The sequence below is a fragment of the Mus musculus genome, chromosome 18, assembly GCF_000001635.26.
Source record: "Mus musculus strain C57BL/6J chromosome 18, GRCm38.p6 C57BL/6J".
Taxonomy (NCBI): Eukaryota; Metazoa; Chordata; class Mammalia; order Rodentia; family Muridae; genus Mus; species Mus musculus.
Window position 1 is genome coordinate 77,736,495 of NC_000084.6, and position 17,258 is coordinate 77,753,752.

Sequence of the window (17,258 nt, forward strand, 5' to 3'; positions counted from 1 at the left end):
TGCAGGCCAGGGAGCTGGGGTCTCACAGTTCCAGGCCGGGTACAGCTCGGCTACTTCGGCCGTTTTCCTCCCTCGGTCTCCTCTCTTCCCTTCTCACTCCAACAGACTCTACTCGTGAACATGGAAGCAAGAGGAGGCTGCAGGGAGCCCAACTCTCTGTTTTATATTATCAAAATTATTGTTGTTGTTATTGATGATGTTATTAAAATCAGGGTGTCACTATGCTGCTCTGACTGACCTAGAACTTGCTATGTAGACCGGGCTAGTCTTGAACCCACAGAGATCTGTTTGTCTCTTCTCTGTGTTTTATACTACATAGGATGGAACCTAGGGCCTTAACACATTAGGTATGTTAGTGCTCCTCCCCTTAACAATACCCCAGCCTTCTCATTTACTTTTTAAAATTTTTGTATCAGCATACAATTTATATAATACATAATGGATTCATTTGACTTTTTGCCCTCTAACCACAGGGAGGGGAGACTTCTTATGAGCCCCACCCCACATCCCCAAGTTTGAAGATCCAGTCTTTTGTGGGTTTGTTTGTTTTTTTTGGGGGGGTGGGCGTTGGGACAGTGTTTCTCTGTATAGCCCTGGCTGTCCTGGAACTCACTCTGCAGACCAGGCTGGCTTCGAACTCAGAAATCTGCCTGCCTCTGCCTCCCAAGTGCTGGTATTAAAGGCGTGAGCCACCACCGCCCAGCAGATCCAGTCTTTTGCAGGTGACACCCAGGCCATCGGCTGCTAAGAATGTGAGACTGTGTAACTGCCTGGAACACATTTCTCCTCCTCTTCCTCTCACCCTTTCCCACACTCTCATCATCCACGATCTCACCTTTCCACCATCTCCTCTATGGTTTCCCTGAGCGCTAGAGAGGGTACTTCTTCCTTTCTACTTTGGAACAGGCTGTCATTAAACTGTCGAGGCTAGCCTTGAACTCTAGGTCCTCCCACCCACCTCAGCCTCCTAAGTACCACAGGGTTACAAAAGGGAGCTACTAGGCCTGGCTCTGACCCTCTCTTGCTTGTATTTCCCCAAAGCTCCTCAAACCCTGTGTTTTGAGAATGTCGGGCTTTGACAAAAACACTTTAGAAACGAAAATCAACCAAACGTAAAAAACTAAACAAAAAGTGACACTGGAAATGGATCTCCGAGCCCAGGCTGGGTAGCGGTTGGGCTTGCGGGCCAGCAGGACATCGAAGGCAAGCTCTGTAGGCTGTCTTTAAACAAACTGAAATTTGGCTGCGTGGCAACATTGATCTCCTCCAGTTGAGGGAAAGGGCGTCCTGACTGGTCACCCCAGGATGTGCTGCCAGCTAGTCTTCTCGCTGTAGCTAGTCGAGTGCGGTTCTCTTCAGCCACTGAATAGCCATTGCTTAAACAACTGTTGCCCAACAAACGCTCCTGTCTGACTCTTCAGCGCGAACTTGATGGCATGTCTGTGGATGCTCTCCGTTCCATCTCGCATAGGTCCCGGTGCAGCTAACGTCCCCAGGAGCGGGTAGGGGGTGATGGGGGCTGGTGTTGGTTTGGAACCGCTGTGACCTATTTTGTTTTGATGGACATCAGGTTCCATTGTGTTATTCTCCATTAGGGACCAGAGCTTTATGGTAAATCGGCAAAATCTCAGGCCTGGAGTGGGACAATAGATTGGTTACTGGACTTGTATCGCTGTTAGATTATGCGCTTCTCCACAAATCCACCCATAGCCTTTTTGGACCAAGTCATCCCACCCCCCTCCCAGCCCTTTTGGTTTGGAAGTATTTTAAAGTTATGATCGCCCTCTGGTGTCTGAAATTATGTTTGCCAGCACCGAGCCTTTCAAAGCATGATCCCAGACAGGGATTTTGAGTATCAGGAGCCCAAGAACTGCTGAGAAAGTTTTCTGAGTGATTTAAGATCATGAGCGTGAACATCAGACTTTAGGAGAAAACTGATCAGGTCATTTCAGATATACTTTTTTTTTTTTTTTTTTTTTTTTGGTTTTTCGAGACAGGATTTCTCTGTATAGCCCTGGCTGTCCTGGAACTCACTTTGTAGACCAGGCTGGCCTAGAACTCAGAAATCCGCCTGCCTCTGTCTCCCGAGTGCTGGGATTAAAGGCATGTGCCACCATGCCCGGCTAGATATTTTCTTTATTTACATTTCAGATATACTTTTTTTTTTTTTTTTTTGAGCCTGTGTCTTATCCTAGAGCCTTGCAGAGTGTGGCCACGACACACAGTAACTGCTCAGTGATGTTGACTGAATGACAGAGATAAAAATGAACTAATGGGGGCTGGTGAGATGGCTCAGTGGGTAAGAGCACCCGACTGCTCTTCCGAATGTCTGAAGTTCAAATCCCAGCAACCACATGGTGGCTCACAACCATCTGTAACAAGATCTGACGCCCTCTTCTGGAGTGTCTGAAGACAGCTACAGTGTACTTACATATAATAAATAAATGAATCTTTAAAAAAAAATGAACTAATGGTGCCGGGCGTGGTGGCGCACGCCTTTAATCCCAGCACTTGGGAGGCAGAGGCAGGTGGATTTCTGAGTTCGAGGCAAGCCTGGTCTACAAATTGAGTTCCAGGACAGACTGGGCTATACAGAGAAACCCTGTCTCGAAGAAAGAAAAAAAAAAAATAAGAAAGGCAAATGTTATTTGGTAGAATATTTTCTGCTTAACTCGGGCAAGTTTTCTTGCTATACAATCCTGTCAATCCACTAGCCGGGTGAAAAGACGGTGCCCACTTGAGAGCAAAGTGGCCGTGGAGGTCTGGAGAGCTGGCTCAGCTGCACAGAGCCCTCCCTGCTGCTGCTGCCAAGCTCTGAATCCCTAGGACCATGCTGGGAAGCTCACAAGGATATCTGCCTCTTGCTGTTTTGTGGGTTCTTCACTCTTCCCTTTTTCTTCATCCTTTTCCTTCCACCCTCTCAACCCCCTCACACTAGTTGGGGGGGGGGGTAGAGAGGAAAGGAAAGAGATCCCTGAATAAGGTCAGGATTGAAAGGGGTGATGTTGTCATTAGACTACTTCCTGCTAATTAGGGGGCATCAAGTTCCTTGGGGAAAGTTTGATCTTCGCTGACAGGTTATCTAATTTCTTCTTCTTGTTTCTTCTTTGAGCATGACTACTTAACAAACTGCAACAAACAACCCACCACCTCTCTCGGGGTGGGGGTGGGGGGCTCTCTGAAAAGTCCCCAGAATTCCAAAAGTCACACAATCACAGAAACTATCTGCAGCTGGCAAAAATCACGCCCCACCTGGAGCATGAGGCAAATCACAGTCAGCTGCTGTAAAGCAGGCTCGTTTTCCCACACCTAGGATTAAAATGAAAACATATTCTACTACGATTTCTGTGATTGTAAAGAACCTCCCCCCTCACACACACACACTCACACAAAAAAGCATACTCACACACACAACTAAAAAAATTAATAAAAAAAATCTAAGCTGGGCATATGAGTGCACACCTTTAATCCCAGAATTTGAGAGGAAGAAGCAAGCAGATCTCTGTGAATTCGAGACCAGCTTGGTCTACAGAGTGTTCTAGGGCAGCCAGAGTTACATAGTAAGACTGTCTCAAGGAGGAAAAAAGAAGAAGCCGGGAGTGGTGGCATACGCTTTTAATCCCAGCACTTGGGAGGCAGAGGCAGGCGGATTTCTGAGTTCGAGGCCAGCCTGGTCTACAAAGTGAGTTCCAGGACAGCCAGGGCTATACAGAGAAACCCTGTCTCAAAAACAAACAAACAAACAAAAAACCAAAAACCAAAAAAAAAAAAAAAAAAAAAAAAAAAAAAAAAAAGAAAAGAAAAGAAAGAAAGAAAGAAAAAGAAAAATCTAAAACAGAAAAAAACAGTGGGATACTAGCAACATCTACAAAATAATATATATATATGTGTGTGTATATATATATATATACACACACATATATATATATACTCATTTTGTATTTGGGGGCTTTTTTTTGAGTCAGAGTTTTTCTGGGTATCCCTGTCATATAGACTAGGCTGGCCTCAAACTCAGAGACCCACTTGACTCTGCCTCCCAAGTGCTAGGATTAAAAGCATGCTCCACCACTCCCCAGCTGTATTGATTTTTTTTCCTTTGTGGTATGGATTGCGATTTTGAGACATTCTCTCACTCTAAGCCAAGATGACCTTGAACTCCAAGTGATTCTCTTGCTGGAGTCTTCTGAAGGCAGGTCCCACCACACCTGACTGTCCTAAAAAATTCTAAGTAACAATGCCAAGGATGTATGAGGATGTGGGGCTGAAAAGAGTCATTTTGGAAAATTTGATAGATGTCTATGCTAACATACCAACAATTTTATTCCTAAATTTATACATATGTGCTCTTGTTTCTCTCTTGCCCTCTTGGGCTATTCCCTTCCCCCTCTCTCCACGTGTTTATAGCCAACCTCTACTTCTCTACTCTCTACCCCTCTCTGCCTTTTTCTGCCACTATTACCCTCTTGACTCCTCTCCCCTTGCCCTAAATAAACTCTATTCTATACTATAAAAAATTTATACATATGTATGCTAAGTTATATAAATGATAACATAAAGCTGTTGCTCATATCTGTGGGCTCTGCATGTGCAGATTCTACCAACCGCTAGAAACATCTGGTTAAGTACTGCATCTGTACCCACCAGTACAGCCTTTCCCCACCTCATTCGCTAAACAATACAGTGTAAGCCACTATTTGCATTGTATTGGATATTGTAAATAAATATTGCAGAGGAGATTTAAAGGCCAGGCATGGTAGTGTACACTTCTAATCTCAGCTCCTGGGAGAAAGAGGCAAGCGGATCTCTGTGAGTTCTGGGCCTGCCAGGCCTACAGAGTGAGACCCTGACTCAAAAATAGATAAATAGAGATAGATAGATAGATAGATAGATAGATAGATATGTAGAGAGAGAGAGATAATAGATGGATGGATGGATGGATGGATGGATGGATGTACCTTAAAGTATATGGGAGCTGTAGAGTTTATGAGAAATATAGACCCAACACTTCAAATGCAATTACCTTTGGGGAAGGGACAATATATAATGTTACCAGCTCTTGCTAGGTAATCAATAATTCTAAATACATTTCAGTTATCTGTGTTTGTTTTGTTTTGTTTTTATTGAATGAGGTATCTGGTCCTGGATTTAATATCTTTGTAACTGAAGATGCCTTAGAACTCCTGATCCTCCTGCTTCCACCTCCCTAGTGCTGGGACTACAGGCCTGTGCATCATGCCAAGGTGAACTTTTATATACTTAAAATAGATTTATGTGTATGCTGTTTTGCCCCCCAAAAAAACAAAAACAAAAAACAAAACAAAACAAAAAACCTTTATGTGGTTTGGTTGGTTGGTTTGGTTTTTCGAGACAGGGTTTCTCTGTATAGCCCTGGCTGTCCTGGAACTCACTCTGTAGACCAGGCTGGCCTCGAACTCAAAAATCTGCCTGTCTCTGCCTCCCAAGTGCTGAGATTAAAGGCCTGCCCCCCACTGCCCAGCTTATGTGTGTATTTTGCCTGCATGTTTGTCTATGTACAACATGCCTGTGGTTCCCAAGGAGGCCAAAAGCAGAAGCAAGATGCCTGGCACTGGAGTTATACACAGTTGTGAGTTGCATGTGAGTGCTGGGAACTGAACTCTTCTGTGTGTATAATAAAAATGCCATACAAATAAGCAGAGTCGGCTGATAGACAGGGCGTTTGCACCATGTCAGAGGTGTGTTTTACCCAGCTTTACAAAACTAATATTTAGACTGGGCAGTTTGATGATCTTTGAACATATAAACTGCCTGAGATTTAGGGGGAAACTCTTACTTATCTTTATAACCCCACCACGGAAGATACTATTCTTAGTGGGTGCTCAGAAATGAGCCAACGGGCAGTAAAGGAAGCCCTGCAGCTCTGCTGTCTGACACTGAAGAGTTCCCTGTGGTCTTTAAGGTCACAGTGCAGGTGGCACAAGGATGCTCTGTGTAAGCTGAAAATCTGGATGCTGTGGAGGGAGAGAGGGCAGTTCCCCCTTACCTCACACTGTGGAGGCAGGCTGTCAGCCCGCCACTGCTGCTGCAGAGTTTAAAGAAGACTGAACATGTGGGAGCCGGGTGCTGCGAGAAGAGCCTAAAAATACACTCCTGCACAACGTGAGAGAAAGCACTCTGAGATCAGAAGGGGCCACGCATCATGCTCCCAAAGAAAGCTGGCAGAGCGGCCGCTCTGCGCGGCGGCCAGTCGCCCCACAGCCTCGGAAGTCCAGGCACAGGGCTGCAGCCAGCCTACCGTAAGCCCTCTCTGATGTGCTTCTGTGATGACCCACAAGAAAAAGTTCCCCTGGTAACCAAGGACGTCCAATGTGATCATCCTGCTCTTAAAATAGTACCTGACACATCTGCCCAGCAATGTTTCTCATGAATGCCGCACCCGTCACCCAGCACCCAGCTTCCGGGTGGAGCGGAAGAATCGGCACTTTAACTTCATCGCTGCCTACATACCGCGTTTGAGGTCAGCCAGGTGTACGTGAGACCCTGTCTCAAAAGAGCAGAAAACAACAAAGACAAACAGGACTGTACATGACATATGTTCCTGAATGGGGGCAATTGTATGTACACTGCATGACCAAGATAACTGGAGAAACTTAAGCATGGATCATACAGCAGTAATATTTCATTAATATTACATTTCATAAATTGGATTTTTTTTTCGAGACAGGGTTTCTCTGTGTAGCCCTGGCTGTCCTGGAACTCACTCTGTAGACCAGGCTGGCCTCGAACTCAGAAATCCTTGCCTGCCTCTGCCTCCCAAGTGCTGGGATTAAAGGCGTATGCCACCACCGCCTGGCAAATTGGATTATTTTGCTGCGCTTAGCTACCAATGTTTCTCTTCTTAGGTTATGGATATGGAAATACCAGGAGGAAAGTCTTCAGACATGTAGCCTAGGGTCAGACGTGGATACAAAAAAACAGAGGTTGCCCCTCATCTCCCCTGCACATACAACTGAGTTCACAGCAGAGAACAAACAGTTCATGTCTTTTCTTGTATTTGTCTGCTTGTTTTAAAAACGACATTTACTTATTTGTGTGTGGGTATACGCAGGCCACACTGTGCACGCGGGAGTCAGGGGACAATTTGGAGGAGTTGTTTCTCTACTTCCACTCTGTGGGTTTTCAGAGCTGAACTCAGACTACCCGCCCAGCTCAGCAGCGAGTGCCTTCCTCTACTGGCGGAGCCATCTCACCAGCTGTGGTGGTGAGAATGGGAATGAATATGTTAAAATGCCCAGTTCCTCATTGGTGGAACGGTTGTGGGAAGGACTAGGAGGTGTGGCCTGTTGGAGGAGGTGTGTGTCTTAGTTTTGGTTTGTGTTCCTGCACAAAACATCATGACCAAGAAGCAAGCTGGGGAGGAAAGGGTTGATTCATCTTAGGCTTCTACATTGCATTCATCACCAAAGGAAGTCAGGACTGGAACTCACATAGGGCAAGAACTTGGAGGCAGGAGATGGAGGGGTGCTGCTTACTGGCTTGCTTCCCCTGGCTTGCTCAGCCTGCTTTCTTTTAATTTTTAAAAATTTTTTTAAAAGAAGATTTATTTATTTATTGTATATGAGTATGTATATGTAGCTGTACAGATGGTTGGGAGACATCATGTGGTTGCTGGGAATTGAACCTCTGCTCGCTCTGGTCCAAAGATTTATCAATTATATGTAAGTACCCTGTAGCTGTCTTTAGACACACCAGAAGAGGGCGCCAGATCTCATTGCAGATGTTTGTGAGCCACCATGTGGTTGTTGGGATTAAAACTCAGGACCTTCGGAAGAGCAGTCAGTGCTCTTACCCACTGAGCCATCTCACCAGCCCTCAGCTTGCTTTCTTTTTTTTTCTTTTTCTTTTCTTTTTTTTTTTTTTTCGAGACAGGGTTTCTCTGTATAGCCCTGGCTGTCCTGGACCTCACTTTGTAGACCAGGCTGGCCTCGAACTCAGAAATCTGCCTGCCTCTGCCTCCCGAGTGCTGGGATTAAAGGCGTGCGCCACCACACCCGGCTCAGCTTGCTTTCTTATAGAACCCAAGACTACCAGCCCAGGGATGGCACCACCCACAATGGGCCCTCCCAACTTGATCACTAATTGAAAAAAATGCTTTACAGCTGGATCTCATGGAGGCATTTCTTCAAGGGAGGTTCCTTTTTCTGCGATAACTCCAGCTTGTGTCAAGTTGACACACAGAACCAGCCAGTACAGTGTGTCACGAGGAGTGGGCTTTGAGGTTTCAAAAAACTCCTCCCATTCCCAGTCAGCTCCCACCCCGCCACCACCACCACCCCCCGCCCCCTTCTCTGTTCCTGAGCTCTCAGCTGTTTCTGCTGCTTTTGTTCAATCATCAGTGTCTAACCCCCTGGAACTGTAATTCAATTAAACACTTTCTTTTATAAGCTGCTTGGGTTACTATGTCTCTTCACAGCATTAGAAAAGAATCGAATATAGAAGTGGGTACAAGCAATGGGGTATTGATGGCTGTGATAGGTCTACCCATGCCATGCTGGTTTTTTTTTTTTTTTTTTTTAGAGGAGGGAGGAAGTCTTTTGGAATGTTATACCTCAAAATCAGGTGAATGCTATAATCAGAGATGAATGGGGGCCATTCTACTAGGCATATGGAAGACAATATGCTAAGAGGTGTGCAGGCATGGAAGCATAGCTCAAGAGGTGTCAGAGGAGAACAATACTGGCAACTGGGCTAGGGACCATTCTTGGGATACTTTGGCAAAGACTGTTGCTTTCTGCCCTAAGCATTTACCTGACACACACACAAAAAATGAAAAGTAATGGACTGATTTTTTTGGTGAAGATGTCAAGACAGTCTAATATTGGCTCTATTACGTGGCCATATCTATTAGTCATCTCGTTTATGTAGGTCTACAATAGAAGAAGAGCAAGTAGGGCAAACAGAAAAACGAAATGTAAAGTTAGAGGAGAAAAAGGGCACCCGGAAATCTCACGTCGGAGGCAAGGCTTGTGCTCAAAAGAAATAAGGAATCAGGACACGGCCTGATCCACATTGGTATCAAGAGAGAGGCACCCTCTGGGCAAGATTCCACCCAGATAATCTCACGATTTGTGAAAACAAGAAGCCTAGGAAATTTCATGCTGCTTGTCTTAGTCAGGGTTTCTATTCCTTCACAAAACATCATGACCAAGAACCAAGTTGGGGAGGAAAGGGTTTATTCAGCTTACACTTCCACATTGCTGTTTATCACCAAAGGAAGTCAGGACTGGAACTCAAGCAGGTCAGGAAGCAGGAGCTGATGCAGAGGCCATAGAGGGATGTTCCTTACTGGCTTGCTTCCCCTGGATTGCTCGCTCAGCCTGCTTTCTTATAGAATCCAGGACTACAAGCCCAGGGATGGCACCACCCACAAGGGGACCGTCACATGTTGATCACTAATTGAGAAATTGCCTTACAGCTGGATCTCATGGAGGCATTTCCTCACCTGAAGCTCCTTTCTCTGTGATAACTCCAGCTGTGTCAAGCTGACACACAAAACCAGCCAGTTCACTGCTGAAGAACGGTAACGAATCAATTACACATAAGTCAAGGAGGCCAGGCTTCATCCCAAGAGGCAGCCAAACCTGGCAGCGTTGTCCACGTGGTTCTGGCTCTAGAGTCGTGAAATACAGGAGTAAAGGAGCTGTGGAATCTCTACCGGAGGTTAAGAAGAGCCACCAAAGCCAGGTGTGTAGCAGACGAATCCCCGCACGGAGGCCCCGGGAAGCCTTTGAGTGAGGCTTTGAGAGTGAAGCCTGTAGGCTTTGGAGACCCTAAGATGTTAGACCTATCAGAGCTGTGGATAGAGCTGCATACAGGCTTTACTAGCCCGAGATGGAGATCTGTCTTGCAGGCAGCAGGCTGGAAGGGGGCAGCCCTCTAAGCCCTTGGACGTCACACAGGACTTGGAGTTAGCTCCTGTGCTGTGGTCTTGCTTTGGTCCACAAAGCCTCTGCTTTCTTCACTATGCCCCAGTTCCTCCCTTTGGAGTAGTAATGTATATTCTGTGCCGTTGTAAGTTGGAAGCAAGTAGCTCACCTTTGGAATATCTGGGGGTTGCGATTAAGAGATGGCCTTGGGATTCAGAAGAGACTTGGGCTTTTAAACAGTTAAGACTGTAAGAGACTGTGTGGACACTTTTGAAGTTGGACTAAATGCATTTTGCATTATGAGATGTGCCTAGCCTATGGGGGCCAGGAAGTGGAATGTGGTGGTTTGGATGAGAGTGGCTCCCTTTGACCCAACCTCTGAGGGTCAGCAAGCTGCAGTGGCTATGGCCTTTATAGGGCAGTCAGCATCAGATATTAAGAAAAAGTTACAGCGGCTAGAAGGGTTGCAGGATTATACCTTGCAGGATGTGGTTAAGGAGGCAGAGAAAGTGTTTCATAAGCGGAAGACTGAGGGAGAGAAGTGAGAAAAAGAGAAATAAGAGGCAAAAGAAAGAGAAGACAGGAGGGATCATAGACAAAAGAGAAATTTGACTAGAAATTTGGCTGCAGTGGTAGGAGGAAAAAAAAAAGACAGGACCTAGACAGATAGGGAACTTGGGCAACAGAAAACCAAGGATGAGTAATGATGGACAGAGGCGCCCCTTGGATAAAGACCAATGTGCTTGTTGCAAAGAAAAAGGCTCAGCCGCGTCAGACTGAAGTTACTTATTTGGGATACACCCTTCAAGACGGGAAGCGGTGGCTAACGGAAGTCAGAAAAAAGACTGTAACTCAGATCCCCACCCCAACTACACCAAGAGCCTTTTGTTGACTGAACGAGTGACCTTCGCTCCCCCTGCTGTCCTCAAGCCCGCTACCCTACTGCCTGAGACGGATGACTCTTCACCTACTCATCACTGCGCTGACATTCTGGCAGAAGAAACTGGTACTTAAATGATCTGAAGGATCAGCCTTGGCCTGGGCGTCGGAGCTGGTCCACGGATGGCAGTAGCTTCGTGGTTGAAGGTTAGCGGAAGGCGGGGGCAGCAGTGGTGGACGGGAAGCAAGTGATCTGGGCCAGCAGCCTCCCTGAAGGGACGTCGGCCCAGAAAGCCGAACTTGTGGCTTTGATACAAGCTCTACGAAAGGCAGAGGGGAAGTCTATCAACATCTACACTGACAGCAGGTATGCTTTTTTTTTTTTTTTTTTTTTAAAGATTTATTTATTTATTATATGTAAGTACACTATGTAGTTCTCTTCAGACACTCCAGAAGAGGGAGTCAGATCTCGTGATCGGATGGTTGTGAGCCACCATGTGGTTGCTGGGATTTGAACTCCTGACCTTCGGAAGAGCAGTCGGGTGCTCTTACCCACTGAGCCATCTCACCAGCCCCAGCAGGTATGCTTTTGCCACTGCCCATATACACGGAGCAATATACAGACAAAGAGGGCTGTTGACATCTGCAAGGAAAGACAAAAAAAATAAAGAGGAAATTTTGAGCCTCCTCAAGGCCATACACTTGCCAAAAAAGGTAGCCATTATACATTGTCCAGGACACCAGAAAACTCGAGATGCTGTGGCTAAAGGGAATCAGATGGCAGACCTAACTGCCATACAGGCGGCCCAAGGAGCAATGATCCTGACAGTCAAAGAGCCTAAAGATTATTATGATGTCAGAGAGACCAGCTTCAGATGCACCCCTGAGGACTATCAAATTATGGACAAATTAGGACTGACAAAGGAAACCCCATATGGGGTAGTAGAAACAGAAGAAGGAAAACTAGTCCTCCCATGGGAAGAAGGACACAAGTATGTTATCAACTTACATTATCTGACCCACTTGGGGGCCAAGAAATTGAAAGGTGTGGTTAGGTCCTCAGACTACTATGTTACAGGACTCTCTGACTTGGCAGAGGAAATAGTCAAAAGCTGCAAGGCCTGTGCTGTGACTAATGCAGGACATTCCATGTTTACTCCTGGGAAGAGGCTCAGGGGAAACCAGCCTGGGGCCTACTGGGAGGTAGATTTTGCAGAAATTAAGCCAGCTAGATATGGCAACAAGTATTCATTCATGTTTATAGACACCTTTTCAGGCTGGGTAGAAGCTTTTCCTACCAGGACTGAGATGGCCAATGTGGTAGCCAAGAAGATCCTAGAAGAAATCTTCCCGGGGCTGGTGAGATGGCTCAGTGGGTAAGAGCACCTGACTGCTCTTCCGAAGGTCCAGAGTTCAAATCCCAGCAACCACATGGTGGCTCACAACCATCCGTAACAAGATCTGACTCCCTCTTCTGGTGTGTCTGAAGACAGCTACAGTGTACTTACATATAATAATAAATAAATCTTTAAAAAAAAAAAAAAAAGAAATCTTCCCGAGGTTTGGGATACCCAAGGTAATCAGGTCTGATAATGGACCTGCCTTTGTTTCCCAGCTAAGTCAGGTACTGGCCACCCAGCTGGGGATCAATTGGAAATTACATTGTGCTTACTGACCCCAGAGCTCAGGTCAGGTAGAGAGGATGAATAGAACCCTAAAAGAGACCCTCACCAAATTGGCCTTGGAGACCAGCAGGAATGACTAGACAGCTCTCCTTCCCTTTGCCCTGTTCTGAATTCGGAACACTCCAGGGCGATTTAAACTCACCCCTTATGAGATCCTGTGTGGGGGACCGCCACTGCTCACTGAGTCGGGTGGAGTGTATGATCCTGATGCTGTTCTCTCTAAACTTGTTTGCCCACCTAAAGGCCCTTGAGGTAGTGATACGCCAAGCCTGGGAACAACTGAAAGAGGCCTATGAGACTGGGAGTCTGGACTTGTCCCACCAGTTCCAGGTCAGAGACGCCATCCTAGTCCGATGCCATTGAGTGGGAAATCTGGAACCTCACTGGAAAGGACCATACTTGGTACTCTTGACAACCCCTACGGCGGTGAAGGTTGAAGGTATTTCTGCTTGGATCCATGCCTCCCACATGAAGCAGGCCCCAGAGCCATCTAAAGATGAGTTTGACAAGTGCCCAACCCATTTTCGGAGAGAGCCTGTCTCTTTGACACTAGCAGTAATCCTGGGTCTCGGGGTAGCCGCCGGTGTTGGGACAGGCACCGCTGCCCTAATACAGTACTTTAATGAATTAAGAATTGCCATGGATGAAGATTTGAGGGCCCTGGGACAATCTATTTCCAAGCTTGAAGAGTCTTTGACTTCCTTCTCAGAAGTAGTCTTACAGAATAGAAGGGGATTCGATTTGTTATTCTTAAAAGAGGGAGGATTATGCGCTGCTCTCAGAGAAGAGTGTTGTTTTTATGAAGACCATTCAGGAGTAATTAAAGACTCCATGAGTAAACTTAAAGAGAGATTAGACAAAAGACAGAGACAGAGACAGAGAGAGAGAGAGATGCATCAGGGATAGTTTGAAAATTGGTTTAGTAGATGTCCTTGGATGACTACTTTGATATCTACCCTTATGGGACCCCTTTTGATTTTGCTTCTGCTTTTAATTATAGGTCCATGTATATTAAATAAGTTAGTTACCTTTATTAGAGAAAGAGTGAGTGCTGTTCAGATTTTGATGTTACGTCATGCTTTAGAAAGTCAAGAAAAGCTGAGCAGTGGTGACGCATGCCTTAGATCCCAGCACTTGGGAGGCAGAGGCAGGCGGATTTCTGAGTTTGAGGTCAGCCTGGTCTACAGAGTGAGTTCCAGGTCAGCCAGGGCTACACAGAGAAACCTTGTCTCGAAAAAAAAAAAGGTCAAGAAAATCAATATTATGAAGGTACTGAAATTTAGTTCTATGATTAGAACTAGCCACTAGAAAAAGTGGGAAATGTAAGGTAGAAGATTTAAGTTTGACCCCCTAGTCCAGTTGGAGCCAAGAAAAATAGTTGGGCCCCGAAGCAGCCTGTTCCAGAAACTTGGCTGGCCACACCCTGTTCCAGGAGCTTGGCTGAGCACAAAAGTTAGATTAAAATCTTGAGAACAATCTTGGGTTGTGGCTTTTTCCTTTAAATACCCCCTTTCCCAACTACTCGGGGCCGAACTCCTCTACCCGTGTGTGGGATACAAGTCGGCCCCAGCATGCTGGTTCCTATCAATAAACCGCATGTAATTGTAGCAAGGATGGTCTCTCGTGAGTTCTTGGGGGGTTGTGTCATCCCGAGACTTGAGTGAGGGTCTCCCCTCTTTGGGGACCTTTCACATCTCTTGATTCAGTCTCAGTTTACACAGCGGAAGCTGATTTAAGTTGCCCTGCACCTTAGCAGGAGTCAAGCACAGCAGGAGAGGCCCTGCTGAAAAGCTGCTTTTAAAAGAGGTCAGCAGCTCTTATGTTCTAAGGCAAATAAGCTGATAGCTGGTTTTTTCTTAGGAAAATCTCTGCAAATGTGATTATTGGGTTCAGCAAATGATAAGGTGCTTTTTCTCTCAAAACTATACCCATAAAAAGTAAAATTTCTTTTTTTAATTAATTATTTATTTATTTGATATGTATGAGTACACTGTTTTCAGACACACCAGAAGAGGGCAACAGATTTCATTACAGAAGGTTATTGGGAATTGAACTCAGGACCTCTGGAAGAACAGTTAGTGCTCTTAACCACTGAGCCATCTCCCCAGCCCCGTAAAAAGTTTTTGATTGGTCTAAATTTATAAAATTTGTGTAGCCGTTTCATTTGGTTTCTGATTGGTCTTAAAGATATATATATATATATATATGTTCTGCATGTCTTGGTCATAGAGTACTGGCTTATAAGTTATTGGGTATGATTAAAAAGGCATAACATTGGTAACAAGAAAATTAGCTTAAAATTGGTAACTCAGGGTTGGAGTCATTTTAAAAAATAACACATGGCATGACCCAACCCAGGAAAACTAGGCCTCTAAAGATACTTTTTTTAAAAAAAAGATTTATTTATTATTATATGTAAGTACACTGCAGCTGTCCTCAGACATTCCAGAAGAGGGTGCCAGATCTCATTACAGATGGGTGTGAGCCACCATGGGGTTGCTGGGATTTGAACTCAGGACCTTCAGAAGAACAGTCAGTGCTCTTAACCGCTGAGCCATCTCTCCAGCCCCCTAAAGATACTTTTAAATTGGGGTAATATTTTATGTAATTCTTATCCAAGAAACTAGACTTATAAGGAATAAGATTTAAAACAATGTCTCTTTAATGAAGCATTAAAAGTTGAACTACCGTCAGGTGTGGTGGCACACGCCTTTAATCCCAGCACTTGGGAGGCAGAAGCAGGAGGATTTCTGAGTTCGAGGCCAACCTAGTCTACAGAGTGTGTTCCAGGACAGCCAAGGCTACACAGAGAAACTCTGTCTCAAAAAAAAAAAAAAAAAAAAACCAAAAAAAAAACAACAACAAAAAGTTGAACTATCATGCATTCATATATAAGAATTGGCAGCCAAACTTTGTAATGTGAAAGTGATGCTTTTGATATAGATTTTAAAGAGGATGGATTGTTTAAAATTGGTCTTGCTTTCCAAAGTTAGAATTATGCCTTAATACTGCAAAAGAAACTTTAAAATTATGGTTAAATTGCCAGTGTTCCATTGGCTGCAGTTTGCAGTTTGATCGAAAGCTCAAAGTTTTGTTTTTTTTTTTTAAAGATTTATTTATTTATTATATGTAAGTACACTGTAGCTGTCTTCAGACACTCCAGAAGAGGGAGTCAGATCTCGTTACGGATGGTTGTGAGCCACCATGTGGTTGCTGGGATTTGAACTCCTGACCTTCGGAAGAGCAGTCGGGTGCTGTTTACCCACTGAGCCATCTCACCAGCCCAAGCTCAAAGTTCTTAACTCACCCACATATTGGAATTAGGATGAATGCAAGAGTAATAAGAGTTAAAAACAGCTGTGGCCAGTGTGGGCCTGCTGCCCCTTTTACACAAGCTTTATTGGATACAGTGGTAGAAGCAAAATTTAACCCCCCATGGTTGGAAAGGAGATCTCAGTGAGAATTTATTTGATATCAAACCAGCTCCTGATGAACTGTTTCAAGGAGTTTGTGGATAGGCTACTAAAAACAGCTAGTAGAATTTTCAGAGACCCTCAAGCAGGGGTTCCTTTTGTTATACAGTTGTCTTATGAGAATGCTAATGCAGCTTGCTGTGGCTATCTGGCCATACAAAGCAAAGACAGACTTATCTGGATATACTCCTCTTTGTGCAGAAATTGGACCCTCATACAATCAGGGTCCAGCTATGGTTGCTGCCTTAGAAGGGGCTACAGTACAAGCAATGCTTTCACAGCACCAAGGTGCTAAGGAATGTTTTAAGTAGAAATCATCCTAGGAAAGACTGTCCAAAAGTTAGAGGCAGAGGTATACAGTAGAATTGCTCCCCTGGAACCTGTCCTCACTGCTGGAGGGGTAATCTCTGGGCCAGGACTCAATGACTGACTAGGCTCAGATTAAGAAATATTTATATTTGAGTTAATGCAAAGCTCAGAGCAGCCTCAGCAAGGCTTGTGTGGACCCTGCCTAGGGAAGTTTTAGGGGCCTTGCCTTGCCTTGCCTCCAAGGAATTATTTTTTTTAAGCCAAAACAGCATTATTACAGATCTATCCAGCTGTTGTTCAAAATAAAGTTCAAATTTAAGATTTATGAAAGGTCAATGAGGCTATGGAACTTGTAGAGGCATTACAATCTGGCCTGCCTACTCCATATAGAACTATTATAGATTTGGAAGGTTGTTTTTTTCCTTTGCATCCTGATAATTGTAAAGGGTTTGCTTCAAGTGAGCCTGTAATCATTGAAAGATTTTGCCTCTAGGCTAATAACCTTACATTATGTTAAAAATAAAAATGTCTCTGCTTCATACAAGATGTTAGAACTTTTTCCAGGACAGTCAGGGCTATACAGAGGAACCCTGTGTCAAAACAAAACAAAACAAAACAAAACAAAACCCAAAACAAAAAACAACAAAATACCCAAAGCAAAACAAAACAAAACAAAACAAAAAGAAGTTAGGACTTTGACCTTCCAGTGTATATTGTTTATTATAAGGAGAGTATTTTATTAGCTGATTCCTCTGATGGCCTGTTACTACAAATCTTTGCTTTTATACAACGAGCTTTAAATTTTTGGGAAGTAGTTGTTGTTCCAGAAAATATTCAAAGGAAATGTCTTTTTCAATATTTGGGGCCTCCGTTATATCCTAGAAAAATTGAGGTACAGAAAATTCAAGAAAGAGCTGGGCGTGGTGGTGCATGCCTTTAATCCCAGCACTTGGGAGGCAGAGGCAGGCGGATTTCTGAGTTCAAGGCCAGCCTGGTCTACAAAGTGA

The 17,258-nt window shown here is 44.7% G+C and overlaps 1 long non-coding RNA gene across 1 annotated transcript; it reads left to right on the top strand.

The window, feature by feature from the left end:
- Nucleotides 1-8,575: 8,575 nt before the first annotated feature.
- 5730552O08Rik (RIKEN cDNA 5730552O08 gene) lies at nucleotides 8,576-14,076 on the top strand. The gene is made up of 2 exons (NR_165794.1): nucleotides 8,576-11,151; nucleotides 12,713-14,076. It is a non-coding gene; the product is annotated as an RIKEN cDNA 5730552O08 gene (long non-coding RNA).
- The last annotated feature ends 3,182 nt before the right edge of the window (nucleotides 14,077-17,258 follow it).